This window comes from Sus scrofa, chromosome 1, assembly GCF_000003025.6.
Source record: "Sus scrofa isolate TJ Tabasco breed Duroc chromosome 1, Sscrofa11.1, whole genome shotgun sequence".
Lineage (NCBI taxonomy): Eukaryota > Metazoa > Chordata > Mammalia > Artiodactyla > Suidae > Sus > Sus scrofa.
Window position 1 is genome coordinate 23910188 of NC_010443.5, and position 23795 is coordinate 23933982.

General features: G+C 33.6%; 1 long non-coding RNA gene across 2 annotated transcripts in view; it reads left to right on the forward strand.

The window, feature by feature from the left end:
• LOC106508831 overlaps positions 1-21004 on the forward strand; it is a 227785-nt gene extending 206781 nt beyond the window's left edge. For both annotated transcript variants that reach the window (XR_001305904.2, XR_002342540.1), the window contains 2 exons: positions 18358-18445; positions 19476-21004. This is a non-coding gene — a long non-coding RNA (uncharacterized LOC106508831). The remainder of the gene's footprint in view (positions 1-18357; positions 18446-19475) is intronic.

Here is a 23795-nt window from a genome sequence, read left to right on the forward strand (position 1 = left end):
AAAGCAAATTTAGTCAGAATGCATATTTTAAGAACTTATGTTAGTGTGAGAACATATCATCTTATTCCAGTTGGTAGCTCCCTCATCAATTAAATCTTAACATAAATCCATCTCTTAACAGTATGAAATGCAATTTAATTTACTCATTGACCAATTTTTTTAGTCTTAGTTATTAAGTAGTATTTAATAAACTCCATTATGTAGGTGACACATATGCCAAGTATTCAAAATGTGTTTTCTGTTTAAGTATATATATATATATTTTAACCATTTCACCTTCTTTAAAAGCATCCTTATATGGTTTTCTTTCTTTTCTTTTTTTGGAGATAACATTGAGTAGAGGTGTTAAAAGCATTCTAAATACAAAATTCAACACCCCAAAATGAGCTGAGGAAGACACTTGCAAGCTACCTTAATAAAAATCACATGCAGAAGATATTAATTTTACCTGCAATAGATATAGCAAATATATATAGTAAAATTGATAACCTGCAAAACACCTCAATAAGTAACACTAGAAATCATGGATAAAATGCAATAAATAACATTTCAGAGATTAAAAAAGAAAAGGGAGGAGAAAATAAAGTGGGTAATCAGATACTACATCTGCTAGTCTTGGTAACAGAAAGTTTGAGTTTTAAGAGATCCACAGAAAGAGCTGGAGTGCTGTAATTGAGTGTCCTGTGTAAAATAGCAATACTCAAAGTCAGATTCCTTTAACAGAGGGCCAGAAGGAAAAAAAAAATGCCAAAGTTAGACAATAGGGAATTATCCTTTATGGCCTAGCCTCTGAGTGGGGTAAAAATAGTTATAGGTCATATTTTTTAACCAAAAGAACTATATCTTCATGAAAATCTGGGGCTTGAATTTATATATGTTCTCAGAATATTTTAAGCCAACAAATTAATTTTGTAAGATCCACATTTAGAGAAATCTTAGTAAAACTATAGAACTCACAAAGACAAAATAATATTTGAATATAGCCACACCCTCCACACACATTTATTAGACTGACAGCATGTTTTTAAAATGACAACAGTAAGAAATAACCAGGGTGTAAAATAATATATTGAAATTTACCACATAGAAATATCTGTCAACATGGTACTTTATAATCATGTACAAAATAAGAATGTAGCCAAAATAAAAAACATTTTTAGGCAAACAAAAACAGATTTATTACCAAAAGACTCTTATGTAGAAATTTCCAAAGTGTGTACTTTGGATGGAGGAAATGAAAGCCAGAAGAAGGACTAAGATGTAACATGATCAGCTAACCAAAACAACAACAAAATTGTAAATATATGAGTAAAACTAAAGAAAGTTTGACTAAATAAAACAAAGCAAATTTAAAATGGTAACTTTTGTAGGTAAAAATAAAGTAGAACTAAAATATGGATTTGTAGTAATATTAAAATTGAGTGAAAATTGAAGTTAAATATTTCTTATGTTTTAGAATTATTCAGGGAAAAAGAGGTATAGAAATATATTAACTGTAAACTTTACTAAGATGAACATTTAATAATTGATAATTGAAATATAAATTATGATGTCCAACACATTAGAGGGAGAATTAAGACAAGCTCCAAATGATGCAGAAATGGAACAAGATTTGGGAAAGAATGTGGAAAAATTCAGAGTAAATAGCAAGATTAAAAAAGATATTAGCAAAAATCCAAACATAGCAATAATTATAGGAAGTGCAAATGAACTTAATTCACCAGAAGGAAAATTGTAGATATAATTTTTAAAAATATGTTATTTACATGAAACACACCTAAAACAAAGGAAGTTCAAGAAAATAATACATATATGATAACATAACAATGTAATAGTAATATTAATAAATATCAAATAATGTTAAATAAAAGCAAGATCAGCTAAAATAGACTAAGTGGCAAAACTATTACTAAATATAAAGGTCACTGCAAACATTAAAAAAACATTCATTGGGAAGAAACAACAATTTTAAATTTGTCATTACACAGTAATACAGTCTAGGAGTTGTTTTGTGGGGCAGTAGGTTAAGGATCTGGCATTGTCACTGTAATAGTTTGGGTTGCTGCTGTGGCACAGGTTTGACCCCTGGCCTAGGATCTTCCATACACCATGGACACTGCCAAAAAAAAAATAATAATAACATAGTCTTTCTTAAATATGTATAAAACAAAAAGGAATACAGTTCCTGAAGATCTTGCAATTCACCAATATTGTGGGACATTTTTGATACCCCTCTTCAAGTAATAGGTTGATCAAGCTTCTTGAGGATACAGATGCCCTAAATAACATTATTAGGCCTGACTTAAGGGCTAGGCTACATATAGGATCCTGAATCTATCAATGTATAAGAGCACATGGGATTTTAAAATAATTTAACATATGTTAGCTTGTAAGCTATGTTCCCAACTTTAAGGAATAATTATTGTGATGAATGCTTTATCTGACAATGGTATAATTAAGATATAGTAGAAATAACTCTTAATGAAAATATAGTAAAGATATCCTCTTAAATAAATCATGGATCAAAGAAGGAATCATTATGGAAATCAGGTACAATATTAACAAAAATGGTACAGAGCTCAGCTAGCAGAAATCAGGGAAAATAAATTAAGAGCGAGATTTATGACATTGATTGTCTGAATTTAAGAAGGAAAAAATGAAATGTCTCAAGAATTTGAACAAAGAGATTACAGAATACACCTCAAAAATACTACAACAAGTAATAGCACATAGTAGAAATAAGACATAGAAAAATGCAACAGGAGTTTAAAAGAAACAGTGCTTTAATTGATAAGGTTGATAAAATTTATAATTTATTTTGAAAATCAACTTCAGATTTTCCACTTTTGGTCATGCAGGGGACTTTCTTGCCACTTTTTTTGAACCGAATGAACTAATAAACTAAAAAAAAAAATTTTTTTTTTAAAGTCTTTCTGTAGTAGCCTAGCTAAATCTGATTTCTGGTATTTAGGCAACAGAACTTAGATGACAGAAAGAAATATGATAGGGCTAGATGGTACTTACACTTGGTAACAGACATAAATAGCATATAACAAGATAATCTGACTAAAAATATTTATTTGATTCTAGAACAGTTTGATGTTCCCTACAAGGTCCCTCACTGTGTAGCCACCACCATCTTGCCTCCACTAACTGAGTATCCTCACAGTTGACACGGGGAACAGAACGTTCTGGGAAAGATGATTTTCTTAAATATAGGGGGTTTTTTTGTTTGTTTTGGGTCTTTTCTGACCATTGAAAACCCTATCTCCTCAGGGGCACAGGCTTCCATATCTCTAGGGGACAGTTCAGATGATATTATGCAATTGCCATATGTTAAACCAGATATCTTTACTGCAACATGCCCACATTTGGGTGAATTTTCTGGTTATTTAATATCATCACAGAAAAGACAGAATTAATCAACAGCATTAGTGCCTGCTCAGATTTGCCTATAAGAAACCCATAGAGAAAAGTCAGGCTCTGCATTTTGATTAAAACTTTTTCTTTTCCTTCTATGAGCAATATTGTTTGGTCATTTGATCACATGGGTTCTATATGGAATCCTTCACCTATGAAAACCTGAAAAGCATCCTTGAACTACTGAGTATCAATTTACTTTCCCTTTGTGAATCTAGAAAAATTCTACTTAATTCATAGAACTGCTGTGAGAATTAATGTGTAACATTATTTAAATTATTGGTTATTACTATTAATAAGTAATAAGAAACATATGTATAATCTCTAAATCCAACCATTCTTTTTTTTTTTTTTTTTTTTTTTTTTTTTTTTTTTTAGGGCTGCACCTGCAGCATATGGAGGTTCCCAGGGTAGAAGTCAAATTAGAGCTGTTGCTATTGGCCTACACCACAGCCACAGCAATGCCAGATCCAAGCCATGTCTGTGACCTACACCACAGCTCACAGCAAGGCAGGATCCTTAACCCACTGAGCAAGGCCAGGGATTGAACCTGCATCCTCATGGAGGCTAGTCAGATTCGTTATCCACTGAGCCACTATGGGAACTCCAATCCAGCTATTCCTCTACAGATCTTCTGTTCTTTCTAAAGCTCAGATTAGCTTATTCTCTAAAATCTAAGACTTTTGAAGAAAATACTGAAGGTTGCCAGTTAAAAGGATCAAAGTGACAATTCCAAATTGCGACATTTTCAGTGCCTACTCTAGCAATTCCCATTGCTTCAACAAGGAAAACGGAATTTAGATCCAACGTAGAACTCAGCTTTGTATCTGTGTTTCCTGCAGAATTTTATTTTTAATTTGATGCAGCTCCTTGTTAAAAGCAGGTTATGTTTAAACTTTGTGTATACTTGGAAAAGAGGCAGGAGAAGTATCTCTGAGATCTTGGGGTGCATAATAAAATTTTGCAAAAATCACAGTCTGTACACTATAGGCTTATGGCACAGCAGTGCATTAAAAAAGACCTAAATAAAAAACACAGCAAGCATGTCTTAAGTAGGTTTATACCAGACACTATTTTAAGTCCTTTAAAAGACTGTGTCAGATGAGGCACACCTGAACTTTGTCCTTTGAAGCAGGTGTCATGATTGGCCATGTTTTACAAATAAGTAAACTTAGGGAGTTATCATTTGTACCTGTAATCAAGTCAGTAGATGAGCTAGGATTTTAAACTAGCTCCTTGCCTATTGAGCCCATGTTCTTACATTCTAACTAGCCCCCAGAAATCTGGGCAATTTTCCATTGGCCCTGAAAGCTATATAACTTTCCATTCAAAGAATATTCTATGATGACAAACGATGGAAAGGTAGTGCCGCCCTAAGGTCTCCACACTGCAGCAGTAGCTATCAATCACATAGCAGATAAATAGATTTCAGAAGTTTTGTGTACAATATGTTCTTGAATTTGGGCTTAAACTCAGGCTGACATATAGTATTTCACTGCTAATGTGATCTCTTTCTAGCAGAGGAACATTCCTTTATAAAATTGTGTTGCATAACTTGTTTGCTTCCTAGCCAAACAATTTTAGAATTTCCGTATAATTTCTGTTAAACCTATTTTTAAAGTTGAAACTTAGGTCAAATGCAAATATGAACATAGATTTATCCAGCATGCATAATTTGTAGTCTGTGTGGAACTGACTCATCTGTCTTCAGTATCCGGAGGTCACGTGAAGAGCTCTCCCGCTAAGAGTGACCTATTCATCATCAAATAAACATCCACAAGAGGAAGAAAAACAGTTCCAAAAAAGGGATGACATATCATGCAAGAGCCAATGTACTTGAGTCAGTTCTGTCAACAATCTTTGGAATTAGAAGTTTCTCATTCAGAAAACATGTGGAAATTCTAAATGTAAGAAATCTAAAAAACACCGGGATTATATTCCTTTTTAAAATATAAATTGAGGAGCCAGATGAATAAACAAGTTTCTGGAATATCTGCAGGATTATTTTGGAGCATGGATTATTAAAAAATCTATAAAGGTATATCAAATGTATATACTACATACTATTACATGTTTTCAATAGAGAGTCACTAAAATAAGGAACATGAATTAATGTTCTGAAAAATCCATCTAGCTTTAAATAGATAAATGAATATTTGCCTGGTATATAACTGTATTTACAATAATTTTAGGATAAATTTTGAAACAATGGTTTAAGAACTTTTGGGTGCATAAGTGGTCTATCCCTAGATATAAACACCCCTTATTTATTATATTTCTATGGATTTTCATAATAGAAATGGAGAGTCACACTACTTGTCTGGTGTAAAGCTATGAAGAAAATGCATTAAATAAAGGAACCTGTAGTAATGTCTATACTTTAAAACAATAGGATATGACCCGAGAGTTTAACAGCCTATGCGCACTGGAAAAGTCATCTCCAAGGATTTATCATTGCAATTGGACACCTCACATTTGTATTAAGGTCATCCCATCATACTAAGGTAGGAAATATTAAGAATTAAAAAATGGAATTCCAGGCTGTTATAGCATAAGTACCTCCAAATCAGATTTCCCTCTGATCCAGAATTTCAGGAGTAACATTTCACATTTTTCCTCTTAACATTCTTTTTTGAGATGGCCAGAACATTGTTTCATGAAATTAGTCTCTGTTGGAAATTAATATACATTTAGAAGAATAGTCCACATAATTCTTTAAGATTGGTTTAGTTATCCCAATTTATAAATGGGAAACCAAAGTAAAAAATAGTAACCTGGCCTTGGACCATCCAGGGATTATCAAGGAATAATCATAAAAGCAGGATTGTGAACACAGTGGAGCACACCAAAGTTAGAAGTTTATAAGTCTAGGAGGATAAAGAACCAAGTACCATACCTAGAAGCCAAAACAGAAAAGCTCTCCAATGAGAAGGAAGAGGAGAATATTAGAATGGGGGAAAAAGAGGGAGAATTTTTTACGTAAATTTTAAGAAGAGAATCCTTTTTAATGATGCTTGTAAGTGAAACTAAAGTGTAAATGGCAAACTATTGTTACTATAATTGTATATTCAATGTATTTGATTATTTCAAGCAGCTTTCTGACATGCCAGTATATTCTCACAAACAGAATAGTTACATTTATTTCATTTATTTACTAAAATTGTATACATGTAGTAAATCAAGTTTTCCTAATTAGTATAAAATATTTTAAATTGAGTCATATTGTCTTATATTCTTCAAATTAAAGCCTCCTGTCTAAACTTCATTGTGAATTTAAAACAGAAAAAAATCAACTTGCTAGGATATAAAGTATAATGTACATGATCTTTTTTAAATATTAGAAAATTTTAAAATACAAAATCTTATTTTTTAAAAATTACACAACCTGTTGCTAAATATAAGTGAATGTAATTAATACTATGGAATGAACATATATGTATGTGTGTATGTTATTACCTATCTACAGATCCTACCATCTACTATATATTTATTATGCTTTAATATGTGTCTAACTGGGGTATAGAGTCATTTGCACAATATTAAATCAAGTGGCTCAAAAGATTGTACATGTATGAGATTAAATTTCTGTCTGCAAATTGGAAGCCACACTCTAAATACTTGCAGAAATATTCTGCTCATGACACTATTGAATGCAGTGAACTGCTTGTTAAACTTCAGGTTTGTCTACTATGTGCATGTTGGATCATAATCCCAAGCCTTTCATTGACCTTTAATATCCTATATCTCAAATTCCATGGACATATTTCAAGTTTTAACCTTAGCCAATTACTATTTTAAGAAATTATTTTATAATTGGTTTTATCTTTTAATGTTTGATCTGACTGGATGACATTTCCTATCTGAACAAATCTTACGAATACTTTTCTACACCTCTTGAGCTTACTCAGTTTGCCACTGCTTGTTTCATTTCTGAAGTCTTTTATATCTGACTCTACATGACAATTTTAGAGCCATTTTAATAAGTCAAGATAAACTTTTTTTAAGTTGAAAACGCAAAGGAAAAAAAGGAAGTTGAAAGTGAGGAAGAAAGTAATGATACTGGTAAAAAGATTGCGATAAACTATTTAAGAATTATAGAAGAGTAAAAAAAATGAAAAAGACACATGCACCCGCATGTTCCTTGCAGCTCTATTCACAATAGCCAAGACATGGAAACAACCCAAATGTCCATCCACAGATGACTGGATTAGGAAATATGGTATATATACACAATGGACTACTATTCGGCCATAAAAAGAACAAAATAATGCCGTTTTCAGCAACATGGATAGAACTAGAGACTCTCACACTGAGTGAAGTAAGTCAGAAAGAGAAAGACAAATACCATATGATATCACTTATATCTGGTATCTAATATACAGCACAAATGAACCTTTCCACAGAAAAGAAAATCATGGACTTGGAGAAGAGACTTGTGGTTGCCTGAGGGGAGGCGGAGGGAGTGGGATGGATTCGGAGCTTGGAGTTAATGGATGCAAACTATTGCTTTTTGGAAAGGATTAGCAATGAGATCCTGCTGTGTAGCACTGAGAACTACATCTAGTTACTTATGATGGAGTATGATAATGTGAGAAAAAATAATGTATACATGTATGTGTAACTGGCTCACCATGCTGTACAGTGGAGGAAAAAATTGTGTTGGGGAAATAACAATAAAAAATAATAAAGTGGGAGTTCCCGTCGTGGCGCAGTGGTTAACGAATCCACTAGGAACCATGAGGTTGTGGGTTCGGTCCCTGCCCTTGCTCAGTGGGTTAACGATCCGGCGTTGCCCTGAGCTGTCGTGTAGGTTGCAGATGCGACTTGGATCTGGTATTGCTGTGGCTCTGGCGTAGGCCGGCGGCTACAGCTCCGATTCGACCCCTAGCCTGGGAACCTCCATGGGCCGCGAGAGCAGCCCAAGAAATGGCAAAAAGACAAAAAAAAAAAAAAGAAAAAAAAAAGGATAATAATAAAGTGAAAAAAAAATAGATGAACAGGAAATGAAGTCATGTTCATATATGAGAGGGAAATTCCTTGAAGAAACAACTTCATTTCCTGTTTCAGTCAGATCTCTACAGATTGGCCTGTCGGTCTTTAATCTTTGTCTTTCCTCAAAGTCACGTGGCAACAGTCTTCTTGCTCCGAAAGTAGCTGACCCTCATCTGGTCTTCTCTGGGTAGAGGCAAGGAACTGTCCTCCATATATTTTTTTCCAGTCTTTAATTGGTTATAAACTTGTTTCTTTCCTTTGTGGCGGCCTCCTTTATCTGGTGGTAGACTTCTGTTTTTTTTTGTTTTTTTTGTCTTTTTGCTATTTATTTGGGCCGCTCCCGCGGCATGTGGAGGTTCCCAGGCTAGGGGTCAAATCGGAGCTGTAGCCACAGGCCTACACCAGAGCCACAGCAACGCGGGATCCCAGCCATGTCTGCAACCTACACCACAGCTCACGGCAACGCCGGATCATTAACCCAATGAGCAAGAGCAGGGACCGAACCCACAACCTCGTGGTTCCTAGTCGGATTCGTTAACCACTGTGCCACGACGGGGACTCCTAGACTTCTTTTTATAGTGGATTCAGAAGCTCAGTGCATGACCAAATTTAGAAATTGTGTGTGTGTGTGTGAATACTGACTTTCTTTGTGTGTGTGTGTGTGTGTGTGTGAATACTGACTTTTTCTTTTTTAGTATAGTATCTCCTATACTAGAACCATACGTCTAGAGTTAATATAGATGCCTAAAAGATAAGATTTATGAATTATGAATTTTTGGACAAAACCCAAGTATATTAATCTTTTAAGATATAACCTCAGTACTTTAACAAAGGTGGAAAGTAGATACTGAGAAATAGGATAGTTACTTATACTAAACTTCTTTGGGGGAAAATCAGGCAATTACACTTTTGGTTTTAATTGTAATAATTATTGATATGTTTTTACTTGTATTTTTGGTTTTGAGATAACTATTAGTAAAATTAAACCTCATGGCGAAAGTAAAAAAGGCAACAGCAAAAAGTAAAAAAGAAAACAATAGCAAATAATAAAAATAATACCTTGAAAAAAGATAAACGTGAATAAATGTTCTGAAATATATTAAGATGACAACAAATGTACATTAGTTAGAACTCATGGTTAAATCGAAGGTTGTAAGACTGAGCTTAAAAAGTGAAGTCCAACAATGTATTTCTTACCAGAAATGTGCAAGAAAATGAGAAAAACAGTTGACAATGAAAACATGAAGTAAGATAAATTAGAATAAAGATAAATTTAAAGCCAAGAGGCAATGTTTATTTATAAAATTAAATTTTGAGACAGTAATATCTTCGATGAAAGGAGTAATTTGCAGAACAATCCATAGTCATAGTTTCAAACAAATATTTATAATTGGTTGCTTATTAGAGATTTTAAGATGCTTCTTTTTTCAAATATTTTATTTCTCAAAGACGTCTGTATTGCTTACTATATATTTCTATTCTCTGCCATCCATAATTATCTTTTAATATATTTATTATTTTACTGTGTATATTTTTTCTGACTTACATTACTAAAAATATGTTTTGACAAGATTTGTTTTATTTGTTGCTTTCCACATATATTTAAATGAAATATTGCATTTTAAATTTCTTGTAATCTTTCCATATTTCTACATTTCTCATCTAAACTTAACCACTTACCTTTTGACCTAATTGATAGCTATCAATTGCTCCTTCTCTTTCATAGTCTGTGTATATTTACAATTTATTTGTGATATCAGTCCATCACTTTTTAAAAAGATTATTATAAAAAATAACCTAGGGGTGTTTGATGGTAGTCTAGTGCTTAGGACTTGGCACTTCCACCACTTGGGCCCAGGTTCAATCCCTGGCCTGGAAACTGAAATGCCAAATGAAGCTGCTACATATCATGGCCAATAAATAAATAAATAAATAACCAATCTAGGAAACTATTTATCTTCTGAGTCATCCATATTAGGGTCTCTTGTCCTTATTGCAATATTTTTTTCATGCCAAGCATTGTCACACACATATACTTGAGTGTTTCTATTACCAAAGCATGAGTTGAAGTTGCAAATCAGAGGCAAGATATCAACTCCCATCAGAATGGCAGAATTCGTGTATGATGAGTTAAGATTGGAGGCAAAAACCTGTCATAGACAAACTTATTCTTGTAAAATTGTCTCTTGTGATAACAAATGCTCTATTTTTCTTCACATAATCATGAAATTATCTATATTCTATTATAATTGATGGATGGAGAGAACCTTTGATAATTAAATAGGCCAAGGGTTTTGCCAAGACTCCATTATCGCCATGGTGACCTGTAATCCAGATTCCTAGTAGCATTAGAAGCCCAGCTGCTCCATGAGTACCCTGTGGCACAAAAAAAGATTTCTGTGACAGTGTTATCAGAAATGAGCTTCTCTAGTCTCACAGAGAAAACCCAAAGGTACAATCGAAGAAAATATATATGGCGTGAGTGGATTTTTTTCCTCTCTTTACTAGAAGTTACCCATGCCGTTATTTTGGGAATCAAGACAGGTATTTATCTAAAGCTGAATATTTGAAAACCAGGAAAGAAGAAGTATTAATCAATTTGTGACAATGTAAAATAAAGCAGTATTTACCTATTTACCTATTGAATAAAGCAGAGTTTACCAGTTATTCTGACCCAAACACACTTCTAATTATTATGCAGTAAAATTTTTTATCCAGAATTTGCATGTGAAGAAGTTAAGGAACACTAATAGGGCACAAGATTTCCATATTTCCATGCTTTTCTTAACACTTGCTATTTAAGTTTTTCTACCTGTTTATTTGATTTTAATACTGGCTACTGTAACAGTTGGAAAAGATATCTCATTGTATATTTGATTTTATTTGCATTTCCCTAATGATTAGTGATTTTGAGCATCTTTTCATGTGCTTATTAACCATTTATATGTATCAAAATCTTTTGTCATGGTTAGCCAGGTTTTTTGTTAATCATTAGGTTTAAAATATCAGTTGAAAAAAAAAGCTTGTATAGATTTGTCTTTATGTTCCTAAAACTTAATTTTAAAATATTTGGAAGTTCCTGTCATGGCTCAGTGGTAACAAATCTGACCAGTATCCATGAGGACGCAGGTTTGATCCCTGGCCTCTCTCAGTGGGTTAAGGATCCGTGAGCTGTGTGTAGGCTGCAGACTGGGCCTGGATCCTGTGTTGCTGTGGCTGTGGTATAGGCAGGCAGCTATACCTCCAATTTGACCCCTAGCCTGGAAACTTCTATATGCTGCAGGTGCAGCCCTCAAAAGAAAAAAAAAATTACTATGTTTCTATTTGTGATGGTTATATAGCTCAAAGGACAAAATACCTGTAGGGCAATTTTCTTTATTAGTGTTATATTTGTAGCCATTTATCAAATTGATAAATTGAAAATTTGATTTTGCTTTATGGACAGCATCATCATTTTTACTTAATTATATAACTGGCAATGGGTCATACCACAAGAAGATGTGTTACATGTACCACTTTCTTGTTCTCTTGAAATTCTAGTATAGATAATTACCTTCACTTACGACTTCTTTGCAGGAATATTTTTAAATAACCTATTGATTTTCCAACCTAAACTTAATAAATTGATTTTATTTTGTATCCTTTTGTTGCATGATTTTGAGAATTGCTGCCTCAGTTCCACCACCACCACCAAAAAAAAAAAAAAAAGAAAGAAAAAAAAAGATGAAAACACAGTTTTAGCATATTTACGATTAGAAATGTCAGTGTGTTTGAGGATAACATTTCTTGAGTCCACAGGCATGTTAATTTTGTTTTTTTCTTCAGCTTTGATTTCCCACTATTTGGCCACTTTGCAATTTAATTTCCTTTTTCCTTTTATGAATTTTCTTAATATCACCATGAATCTGATATAGTAAAACAGGACCACTTTCCAAATGACACAAACCCCATGCACTGGCAAAACCTAGGAATAGTGGCTTCTGCTACAAAACTTGGATAAAATTGCTCTTTCTTTGGCTGACTTTTCCTTTATTTTTATTTAACTTTTCTGTATTTGACATGAAAACAACAATCTCATAAGGAGGGATGAACCCAGGGGCCAAAGAGGGCCATGTAGTCTCTTTTGAGCCTCAGCCGCATAAATGTTCCCAAGTTAGAAAGCATCTTCCTGACTCATATTTAACCTAGTCCATCACTGCTCAGCGTGTAGTTCCAGGACAACACCGTACCTGACAGCTGCCAATTCTCGGGTCCCTCCACATTTGGGAGTGAGGTGTCGCAATCTGTGTTTCCACAAGCCCCCTGGGAGAATCTGATGCGTGTTAAAATCAGAACACCAATGGAAAGTCCAAATCACCAGGGCTAAGCCTATAGGGATTTGAGGTTACTCAAAGTAATATGTAGAGTGATTTCTTTTCCAGGGTTGTTGCTTTAGGATAGTTTACATGTCAGTCTTTGACAGTAATGATTAGTTTGAAATCCAGACTGGTTTTTTTGGGACGTTCAAATTAAGACCATTTTTTGGGTCTCTCTTCCATGTTCAGTATATCCTTACTACTTGTGAATTCCATATTTATGCATTGGTCTACTTGCTAATATTTATTTGTCACTCCAGAATCAATCTTGTGGACAATAACAGATAATGTGCAGAGTGGCAAAAATTTGAGTTGCCCAACATACTTATTCCCTGTTGAGATCAAGCATAGAATTCTCTGCCTTCTCATCTCATTTCTCTCTCATACTATAAACAAGTGTCCTTTCATGTTCTATTTGGTGATGTGTTTTTTGCGTTTTGAGCCTTTTTTTTTTTTGGTGGTTTTACTCCTTAAATGGCCCCTGATCATAGTATTAAAGAGCTGTAGTTTCTTCCTAAGCACAAGAAAGTATGAAAAACTGTCTTATGGAAAAAATGTGTGTGTCCAATAAGCTTCATTCAGGCATGGCTTTTAGTATTGTTAACTGTGAGTACAATCTTTATGAATTAGCACTATATATTAAGTAAGGTGTCTTTAAACAGAAACACTCATAAAACAAGATTATGTATTTATTGGTTTATGGAAATGTTGTGACCAGAGGTTCCCAGGAACCTACTGTGTATTTTCTCTTGAGAAAATGTTCAGTATTTGCTAATTCATTGTTCATGCCACTATAGAACAAAACTGTAATAATGAGAATCAAATAATGAGCCTCAAATAATGAGAATCAACTGTCTATGATTTCACATTCTCAGTTCTCTACCAACTTGCAAAAATAATTCCATTTAACATTGTCTTAACAGTATTTTGTTTGCCATTGACTTAATCTTTTACTTCACAACTCATTTTAAGATTGAATTAATGACTTTCAAATCTTTCCAGAACAATTCTTTTTTTTTTTTTCTTTTTTTGGTCTTTTTGTCTTTTTGCCTTATCTAGGGCCACTGCTGCGGCATATGGAGGTTTTCAGGCTAGGGATCTAATCGGAGCGGTAGCCACCGGCCTATGTCAGAGCCATAGCAATACCAGATCCGAGCCGCATCTGCAACCTATACCACAGCTCACAGCAACACCGGATCCTTAACCCAATGAGCAAGGCCAGGAATTGAACCCACAACCTCGTGGTTCCTAGTCGGATTTGTTTTCCACTGAGCCACAACGGGAACTCCCATCCAGGACAATTCTTAATGGCTTGCTCAAATCCTGTTTTCTTCTAGTGATTATATAATTCATGGCAAGTTTAATGTTCAATAAGTATTTGACTCCAAAAACATCCAAACACATATCTATTATTTGATAAAGAAAAACATATTCTAATCCTGATCTTTGAGACACATGGAACAAGTGCAGTCTGCTCTATTAAAACATGCTTCAGTTATGCTGGAAAGCTTAAAGCTGAAAATGTTAGTCAAACAGATTGGTGGAGAAGTAGATTCTGCAAAATGATCTAAGAATAAGATATATTGAGAGTCCCAAGCTTTGTTTTGTTTTGTTTTGTTTTATTTCATTTTTGTCTTTTTAGGGCTGCGCCTGCAGCATGTGGAGGGTCCCAGGCTAGGGGTCGAATCAGAGCTGTAGCTGCCAGCCTACACCAGAGCCACAGAAATGCCGGATCCAAGCTCTATCTGCGACCTATGCCACTGCTCACCACAATGCCAGATCCTTAACCCCCAAGTGAGGCTAGAGATCAAACCTTCGTCCTCATGGATACTAATCGGGTTCATTACCACTGAGTCACGATGGGAACTTCCAGAGTCCTGAGCTTTAGATGCAGGCCACTGACCATCTCTTGGCTATTTTTACATTTGTGAATTTATGGTTGTTTATCTATACTAGGTAATATAAAATAGTAAGAAACAATATGTATTACAGGACTCAATACAAACTATATGATTTTGAATTTTTTTATTTACCATTAAATATAAATGCATTTTACTGTTTAATCCTTGGGGGGCTTTTTGAGCTTTTTGGCTTTTTTTTTGTTTTTAGTTGGATGTATCCCCTATCAGATACAGAGGTGGGCAGAAAAACTAAAATAACCAATATATTTATGCACTTGAAATTATACATTTTGAATTAACAAGCAAATTGCTAGAATAATAGTCACTGTTTCTACCATTTATTTATATGGCTGTAATACAGGAAAAACTTATGTTTGTTAAGCATTCTGCTTTATAATGATAACCAAATTTTCATATAAAATGTTAAGGGTGAATCTACAAGTGCCAACTTTTTCCCTTCTCACAAATATCCTAAGGGCAGCAAAGTGGTTTAGATATCCAACCCATGAAACTTGTGGTATTTTAATTTTAGCTTATTTAGACATAAATTTCCAGTGAACCATACATGACATATTTTTAATAGTAAAGAGGAAACATTTTATAATTTTGGCTATTTATAAATTATTCCTAGATTAAATATTCTATTAGGATTTTAGATGATTTACATTTTAATCTCAGAATTTCCTTTGGCTTTTTATAATTTTATGAGTTGAATTGTAGATGCCTAATTTATTTTTGATGGTGTATTGGAATATTACTGTGCTTGTTATGAGAAAGATCTTTAAGAATGACTAAGCACCATAAACCAATGTTAAATTTTTAATTTGGGGGAAATGGCAACTTATTATTTTCACATCAACCTTAAAAGCAACTCTCTTATTTCAGAACAGAAATAGAATCTCATAATAAAATCAGTAAGAACAAAACTGAGAAGACATTTAAAAATTTTTATTGTAGTATGTGTTTAATCAGTTAAAAAATAAGATTCATAGCCCGAATTCCAAAATATTTAATTTTATTATCATATATTAAATTTGATTCATAAATGCCCTTTAACTTCAGACGTAAGGGTTTGGACAACATAATAGTATCTCCTTTGCTACTGCATGATCAAAAATAAGCATGCAAACAAATTTTGGCCAAGGCATGTAAGACATTTTCTTATATTTCTCATACCTACATGAGAAACATAGTGAAATCAACTCCTTAGCTTCCTTCTGATCACTTCTACCTTCTATGGAATAATGTGAATGTCTGTGCCACCACTTTGAGAAAAAGCCAATTTCAAGACAAGCAAGCAGGGAAGCCCCTAAGTACACTAACACTGGAGGTTGTGCAAACTCTAAACACTGTAAATACAAATCTCCTATTGTTTAGGCATTGCCTAGAGATTTCTGAGAGTTTCAATCAAAATCGTCCTAGTACTTTTTAAAGTAAAAATATTGGTTTCCAACGACTATGATGTGTTACTTATTTCAATATAATCATGTTTTATAAAGATTTAGATCTCTGAGACCCATTGCATATTGTATTTTTTCTATAAGTTTCATCCAAAGCTAATAAAAACAACAAAATTTTACCCAACAATGTAGTGGTTTTTCCAAGGGAAATCTTTTTTCTTTTTACTTCCACCACCATGTAATGGTTAGATATTGACTTGCTTGCTAAAATTTCCTAACATACCCATCCAGTTCTCTTGTGTAATAGCATTTCTTCTCTCCAAATATATGGTTCAAATAGAAGTTACATTTCAAAAATATTTCACTCTTCACAGTTTATTGCTCCCAGGATTTATATCTAGTACAATACCAATGCAACTAAGCTATAAGTTTTGTACTTGAGCTCAAGTAGAGCATGCTTGAGATCTATCTTTGATGGTAAATATTTTTGTTGTGAGATTTGAGAGTTGCAGCTTGGAACACATTTTCTGATAATGAAGCCAATAGTCAGAGAAAAGCAGAGACAAGAGAAGGAGAGTATAGCAGTGATAAAATGAAAATCTCTTCCTGCCAAAATTAGGCAAAAAATATGACACATATAAATACAATTTTCCATAAGAAAATCTCTTTCCCATTTCGCTACACTGTTCTTACTCTATACCACCTATATTTCCTAATGGGCATAGAGATTTAATGTTCTTGATGTTCAAAGACATTCATTATGATATCTCTGGCTTGTCTTCCTTCACTCGTGCTCTATGTCTTTTCTCCCAGAGGACTCTGGGCAGCATTGTTGGTTGGTGTGAGCACTAGGGATGAGGACAAAGAAGTACAGCAATAGCAGGAACAGTGTTAGCACAAAATTAGGAAAAGGATAAGAAACTGATAGCATCCCTAATTCTAAGTTTCTAGCTTGATGAAAAATCTATGTCTAGGGAAGGAAGAATATGCAACCAGTAAAAGGCTATTTGGTTACCAAAATCAGAGTTTTCCTAGAATGAACATACCTGTAGGACTTTCTCAGAATAACAAGAAAATGTTACAAACACTGTTTAAAATTGCCCCCATAGAAAGAGAAGTGACATAGTAGATTTCCATACAATAATGAGAAAAAAAATCATGATTGGATCTGAATGTGTTATGTTTGTTCATAGTGTATAATGTGAACATGGGCAATTGTTGGCCCTAAGACTAAAATCAATTGGCATACAATATGGTAGATTTATACATAAATGTATAAATATATATGTTGACTAAATCAATGGCAATAATTGGACTATAATATTCTGATATAGAGCAAATAGATTATAAGCAATGATAACTATGTTATATATAATTATAATAAATGTTTAAATCTGATAAAAGTCTGATACAAAGCAAGATTACAAATAATGATAAGCTTATATCAACAAGCACAAATTCTGTAAATGTTATCCCTGAACAAATAATTTAAAGATTTTCAATGTTGATAATGATGACAGGGAAATGTTTTTAAAGTTATTCTTACATGAGCAGCAATTTTAGTTTATAGATCGTACACATACACACACACATGCCCATTCTTTGGGCTATAATGAGTAATAAACTATTAACATACTTTCATTTATTTATGTCACACAGCCCTCAATTATTTCAATATTTATGAATTTATGCTGGGATCTAGGGGAAAATACTGAATAAATATGTAGTGACTTAATCCTCAAAGATGTGTTTTCTGCTTGGGGAAACAGTTAAATAACAAAGCGGACTTGATGAATTTTGGCTTTTTCTCTAAGTGGGGAAGTTTCTAAGGGGAGGACAAGTGGAGATAAGGGTGTGGAAGGATGAAGGTAAGATACTAGACAAGGTTCCTGGTCAAAGCTATGTTCAGCAAGCACTCGGGGGTTATGCAGGAGTGAGTCAATTAAGGATTAAGGAAAAGAGAAATAAGACAGTGAGAGCCACACTTAAAAAACCTAGAATTTGTGGCCGTATTTAGAAAATATAATATGACTCAAGTAACAGAATTAACTAGAACACTGACTACATGTCAAAAAATCTTTAATAGGAGAATTTGGATGGTCTCAGGTTAGTAAGAAATTCAACAATTGGTTGAAACAAGTACAAATCCTCTCCTGGAGAATATTACAAACTTCAGTTATAGCTTAGAAATAAATTATATTGTGCTTTATTTTTTATCAGTGATCTCATTTATTTAGTTCTATATCATGCCATTTTATTTTGTATTTTATTAGCTCTTTTGTTTTACAGTTATGTCTGATGAACCAATGTGGTGATCTGTGAAGATGAGGTATGAAATGGAGAGGAGGATCCAAGACCAGTGGACAATTCTGATAAGGTTAGTGGTAAAGAATTGCAGACTTCAGCATCATACACCAGTGTGAAAAGGGGTACATAAAATCTGTCTTATGGTGAAAGCTTTGTATCGGCAGGTTTTACATGGGTTGACAGTCCAACTTAGCGTATTTCTTTCTTTATCTTTTGTAGCAACTTAAAATGCAGCAATATTTCTAGAAAAATTAAAGAAGCTTTAATTTTATTAGTCATTTGACAAACAATGTTATAGATTATTGTACAGTAGATGCTTGAACAATGTGAGAATTAGGGGCGCCAACCTCTGCATAGTCAAAAATCTGTGAACTGCTATCTCTGCCTCAAAAATGTTGATAAAAGAATTGAAATTGATAAAAGATTCACACAAGGACATGAAGCTGAAGTAGTTTCCATTGAATCAGGACTCAAACTGCAGTTATTTGGATTCCACATAATGTGCTCTTTACTCAAACAAACCATCCCCCACTTAACTAATTTAAAGATATGTAAGATGAAAATATAGGTACTGAATTTATTGGAAAAAATCCTTATCTAAGTGGACCCATACAATCCAAATCTGTGTTGTTCAAGGGTCAACTATACATGACTTTTAGAATCTAAAAATAAAGTTTTGTTAAAAGGTTCATCCTGTAAAAAGGAACAAAGTTATTTAGTAGCAGAGAATCTTGTCCAGAAAAAGGTAAGTCACACAGCTGGCAAAAGTCTAATGAAGCCAACATATAAAATTATAGTGAGGAAATTGCTAAGACAAAAAGCTGAATGAAAATTTGAAAAGGCCCCCTTCTCAAGGACTATGATCATCAGTATATTGATGATATGTCATAGGTTGTTGAAAATGTTTTGTGTATTAAACTGGAAAACAAGAGCTTCACTATTCAGGTTGATGAGTCAACAGAATTCACCAGTAAAGCCATTCGAGCATTTGTAATATTAGTAAATGATAATGAATTTTACAGTAATTTTCCCTGTGCAGAGTGGTCTGAAAGAAGCAAAGGGCTACATGTATCTAATGTTGATCTTCATATCTTGAACAGAAATTCTGCCTTGGAGGAATTGCATTGGCATATGCACTTAGGTACCCCATCAATGATTGACTCCTGGAAGATTTCGCATCTCTAATAAAACCAGAGTCCCAGTTTTTATCATAAAATTCTGCTTCATTTACAGAAAGGTTCTTCATTTATAGGAAAAAAAAATCTCATGAAAATGAACTAATAAATAGAATGATGCCACAAAATATGGTCAGTTTTATTAAGCCAAGAACAACTCACTCATCAAGAACAATTCACTCAGAAACCTTTAAAAACCTGGGCAAAGAGCATACACACACACACACACACACATACACACACACACACACACCCTGTTTAAAAAAAAAAAAAAAAAAGGGAATCTAGTGGTTTAATGGAGAAAGAGTTCCCAATAGGATGTTTGAGCTGAAAGGGAAATTATGGGAGCACTTTCAAGAAAATTGTAGGCCAGATTTTGCTGAGTGCTTTGAAGATGAAAAATGGCTGCAGAAATGAGCCTAACTGGCAGACATTTTTCATCACATGATCCAGTTTAACAATTCCTGGAGCAAATTGTTTTACTTCGAATGACAAGATTTTTGTATTTAAAATTGGAAAAATCATGTATTTAGAAAAATCATTTGTATTTACAAAATCATGTTACAAAAAGAAATCTTGAAATATTTTCACTGCTGCTTGGGTTTGGAGTGAGGAAGAAATAGGAGCAAGGTCCAAAGCTTATTGGAAAACATCTGGAGAATTACAGAACAACAAACAGGATTTTTCTTTTCTCTCAACCCAAAAACTTGACAGAGTGATAAACCCTTTTTCTGTCAGTTCTGTTCAGAATAAGAATTGGAAAAAAAGTATTTTGTGAGCTGCAGTCTGATCAGACACTCAAGATTAGAGTTATTAATCTGCTTCTAGACAAGTTCTATATATCTGTGAAAGAAGAAGATCATGTCGGAAGAAAGCACTGAGCATTTTGATGCAGCTTTTTTTCCTTCCAGTTTTATTAGGTTATAATTGACATGCAGCACTGTATACATTTAAGGTATATAGCATAATGATTTGAATTACATCATGGAATGATGACCACAATAAGTTTAGTAAACATCCAGCATCTCATGTAGATACAAAATCAAAGAAAAAAAGGAAAAAAGAATTTTTTTCTTGTGATGAGAACTCATAGGATTTACTCTCTTAACAGTATTCATATACAACATACAACAGTGTTAATTATATTTATATGTTGAACATACATGCCTACTACTTATTTATCTTATACCTGGAAGTTTATAGCTTTTGACTGCCTTCATCCATTTAAGAAGTGTTTAAGAGTTATTGAGTGTAAAGACAGAAATTATCTCATTTCATTTAAAAAATTAAATTATTGTAAGTTTGAACCAGCATTGAATAAACTATGCAGCAAATAACAAGCACACATTTCATACTTAGTATGTAAGTTCTATTCTTTATATTTGATTTCAAAATAAGTTTTCTGCTTACATATAGAATTATTAAAAAGATCATCTAAACAATAAATTCGAATACTAGTTGTACAACTGATATATTAAGTCTGATAATATCCCTTTTTTTTTCCAAACACATGTATGAAATTATAACTTAGGCTGTAATTTTAATCATACGGCTTTTTTAAGATTTTAGTAGTTTTACTGTTCAGTCATATCAATCCATTACATATTGTAGTAAAATTAAATAATATCAAATTAAAAGTTATTCAAATATTTGTTTTATGAATTATAAAATATTGAAAAGGAAAGAAATTAATGTTCAAAAAGGTACACTAAGTTTAATACTTTCCCTTTTGTTTTTCAAGAAAGTTTGGTTGAAGACATTTTTAGCTTTAAGAAAGGAAAGAAAGAAGAAAAGCTCTTGTTCATATCTTAGACTAGAATTCTAAACAGCAGAAATTTATGGCAAATGTTTTAGGCCAATTTGGATTGGGTTAAAAAATAATTAGGGAGTTGAGTTTTTTAAAAAAGAAGAAAAACTGGAGCACCTACTATCTACATTATCTGCTTTGGTAGTAGAAAGGAAAAGCCATACAAAAATCATGATAATGAAACAGAGCTACAGAAAAAAATATTGCTCTCTATTGAAAAAGAAATGACAACTCTTATTAGATTAATATATCTATGATTTAGTAATCATGCTACATAATGTGAGCAGATATAATAATTTTTATGTAGAATTCCCTTGAGTCATGTAAATTTTTTCAAGATTCTTTCCTAGGAAGAAAAAAATTGGGAATGGCTGCTAAAATATATTTATTTATTTATTTATTTATTTTATTACTCAAATGAATTTATCACATCTGTAGTTGTATAAAGATCATCACAATCCAATTTCATAGGATTTCCATCCCACAACCCAAGTATATCCCCCCACCCCCCAAACTGTCTCCTATGGAGACCATAAGTTTTTCAATGTCTGTGAGTCAGCATCTGTTCTGCAAAGAAGGTCAGTCTGTCCTTTTTTCAGATTCCACATGTCAGTGAAAGCATTTGATGTTGCTGTCTCATTGTATGGCTGACTTCACTTAGCATGATAATTTCTAGGTCCATCCACGTTGCTAAGAATGCAGGTATTTTGTTCCTTTTAATGGCTGAGTAATATGCCATTGTGTATATGTACAGCATCTTCTTGATCTACTCCTCTGTCAATGGACATTTAGGTTGTTTCCATGTTTTGGCTATTGTAAATAGTGCTGCAGTGAACATTGGAGTACATGTGTCTTTGCGAGTCGTGGTTTTCTCTGGATAGATGCCCAAGAGTGGGATTGCTGGATCAAATGGTAGTTCTATGTTTAGTTTTCTGAGGAATCTCCATACTGCTTTCCACAGTGGTTGCACCAATTTACAATTCCACCAAAAGTGTGCTAGGGTTCCATTTTCTCCACACCCTCTCCAGCACTTCTTGTTTGTAGACTTTTGGATGATGGTCATTCTGGCTGGTATAACATGGTACCTCATAGTGTTTTGATTAGCATTTCTCTAATAATGAGTGATGTTGAACATCTTTTCATGTGTTTGTTGGCCATCTGTATATCTTCTTTGGAGAACTGTCTGTTTAGATCTTCTACCCATTTTTTGATGGGGTTGTTTGTTTGTTTTGGTATGGAGCTGCAGAAGGTGTTTATAAATTTTAGAGAATAATCCCTTGTCAGTTGATTGACTTGCAAAGATGTTCTCCCATTCTGTGGGTTGTCTTTTCATTTTGTTTAGGCTTTCCTTTGCTGTGTAGAAACTTTTCAGTTTGAGTAGGTCCCATTTGTTTATTTTTGTTTTTATTGTCAAAACTCTAAGAGGTGGATCTGAGAAGATGTGGCTGTCATTTATGTCAGAGAGTGTTTGGATTATGGTTTCCTCTAAGAGTTTTATAGTGTCTAGTCTTATATATAGGTCTTTAATCCATTTTGAGTTTATCTTTGTGTATGGTGGTAGGGAGTGTTCTCATTTCATTCTTTTCCATGTGGCTGTCCAGTTTTCCCAGCACCACTTATTGAACAAGCTGTCCTTTCTCCATTGTATATTCTTGCCTCCTTTGTCATAGATTAGTTGGCTGTAGGTGTGTGGGTTTAATCCTGGGCTTTCCATTCTGTTCCACTGGTCTATATTTCTGTCTTTGTGCCAGTACCATATGGTTTTGATGACTGTTGCTTTGTAGTATATTCTGAAGTCAGGGACCCTGATTCCTCCAGCTCGATTTTTCTTTTTCAGGATGTCTTTGGCTAGTCTGGGTCTTTTGTACTTCCAAACAAACTTTAAAATATTTTGTTCGAGTTCTGTGAAAAATGTCCTTGGTAATTTGATAGGGATTGCATTGAATCTGTAGACTGCCTTAGGTAGTATGGTCGTTTTGATAACATTGACTCTCCCAGTCCATGAGCATGATATGTCTTTCCATCTATTTGTGTCATTTTAGATTTTTTTCATCAGTGGCTTATAGTTTTCAGAGTACAGGTCTTTTGTCTCTTTGGGTAGGTTTACTCCTAGGTATTTTATTCTTTTGGAGGCGATGGTAAAGGGGATTGCTTCCCTAATTTCTCTTTCTGCTCTTTCATGGTTAGTGTATAGAAATGCCATCAATTTCTGTGTATTAATTTTGTATCCTGCGGTTTTTCCAAATTCGTGGATGAGCTCTAACAGTTTTCTGGTAGAGTTTTTAGGATTCTCTAGGTATAGTATCATGTCATCTGCAAATAGTGATAGTTTTACTTTTTCCTTTCCGATTTGGATTCCTTTTATTTCTTTTACTTCTCTGATTGCTGTGGCTAGGACTTCCAAAACTATGTTGAAGAGTAGTGGCAGAGTGGACATC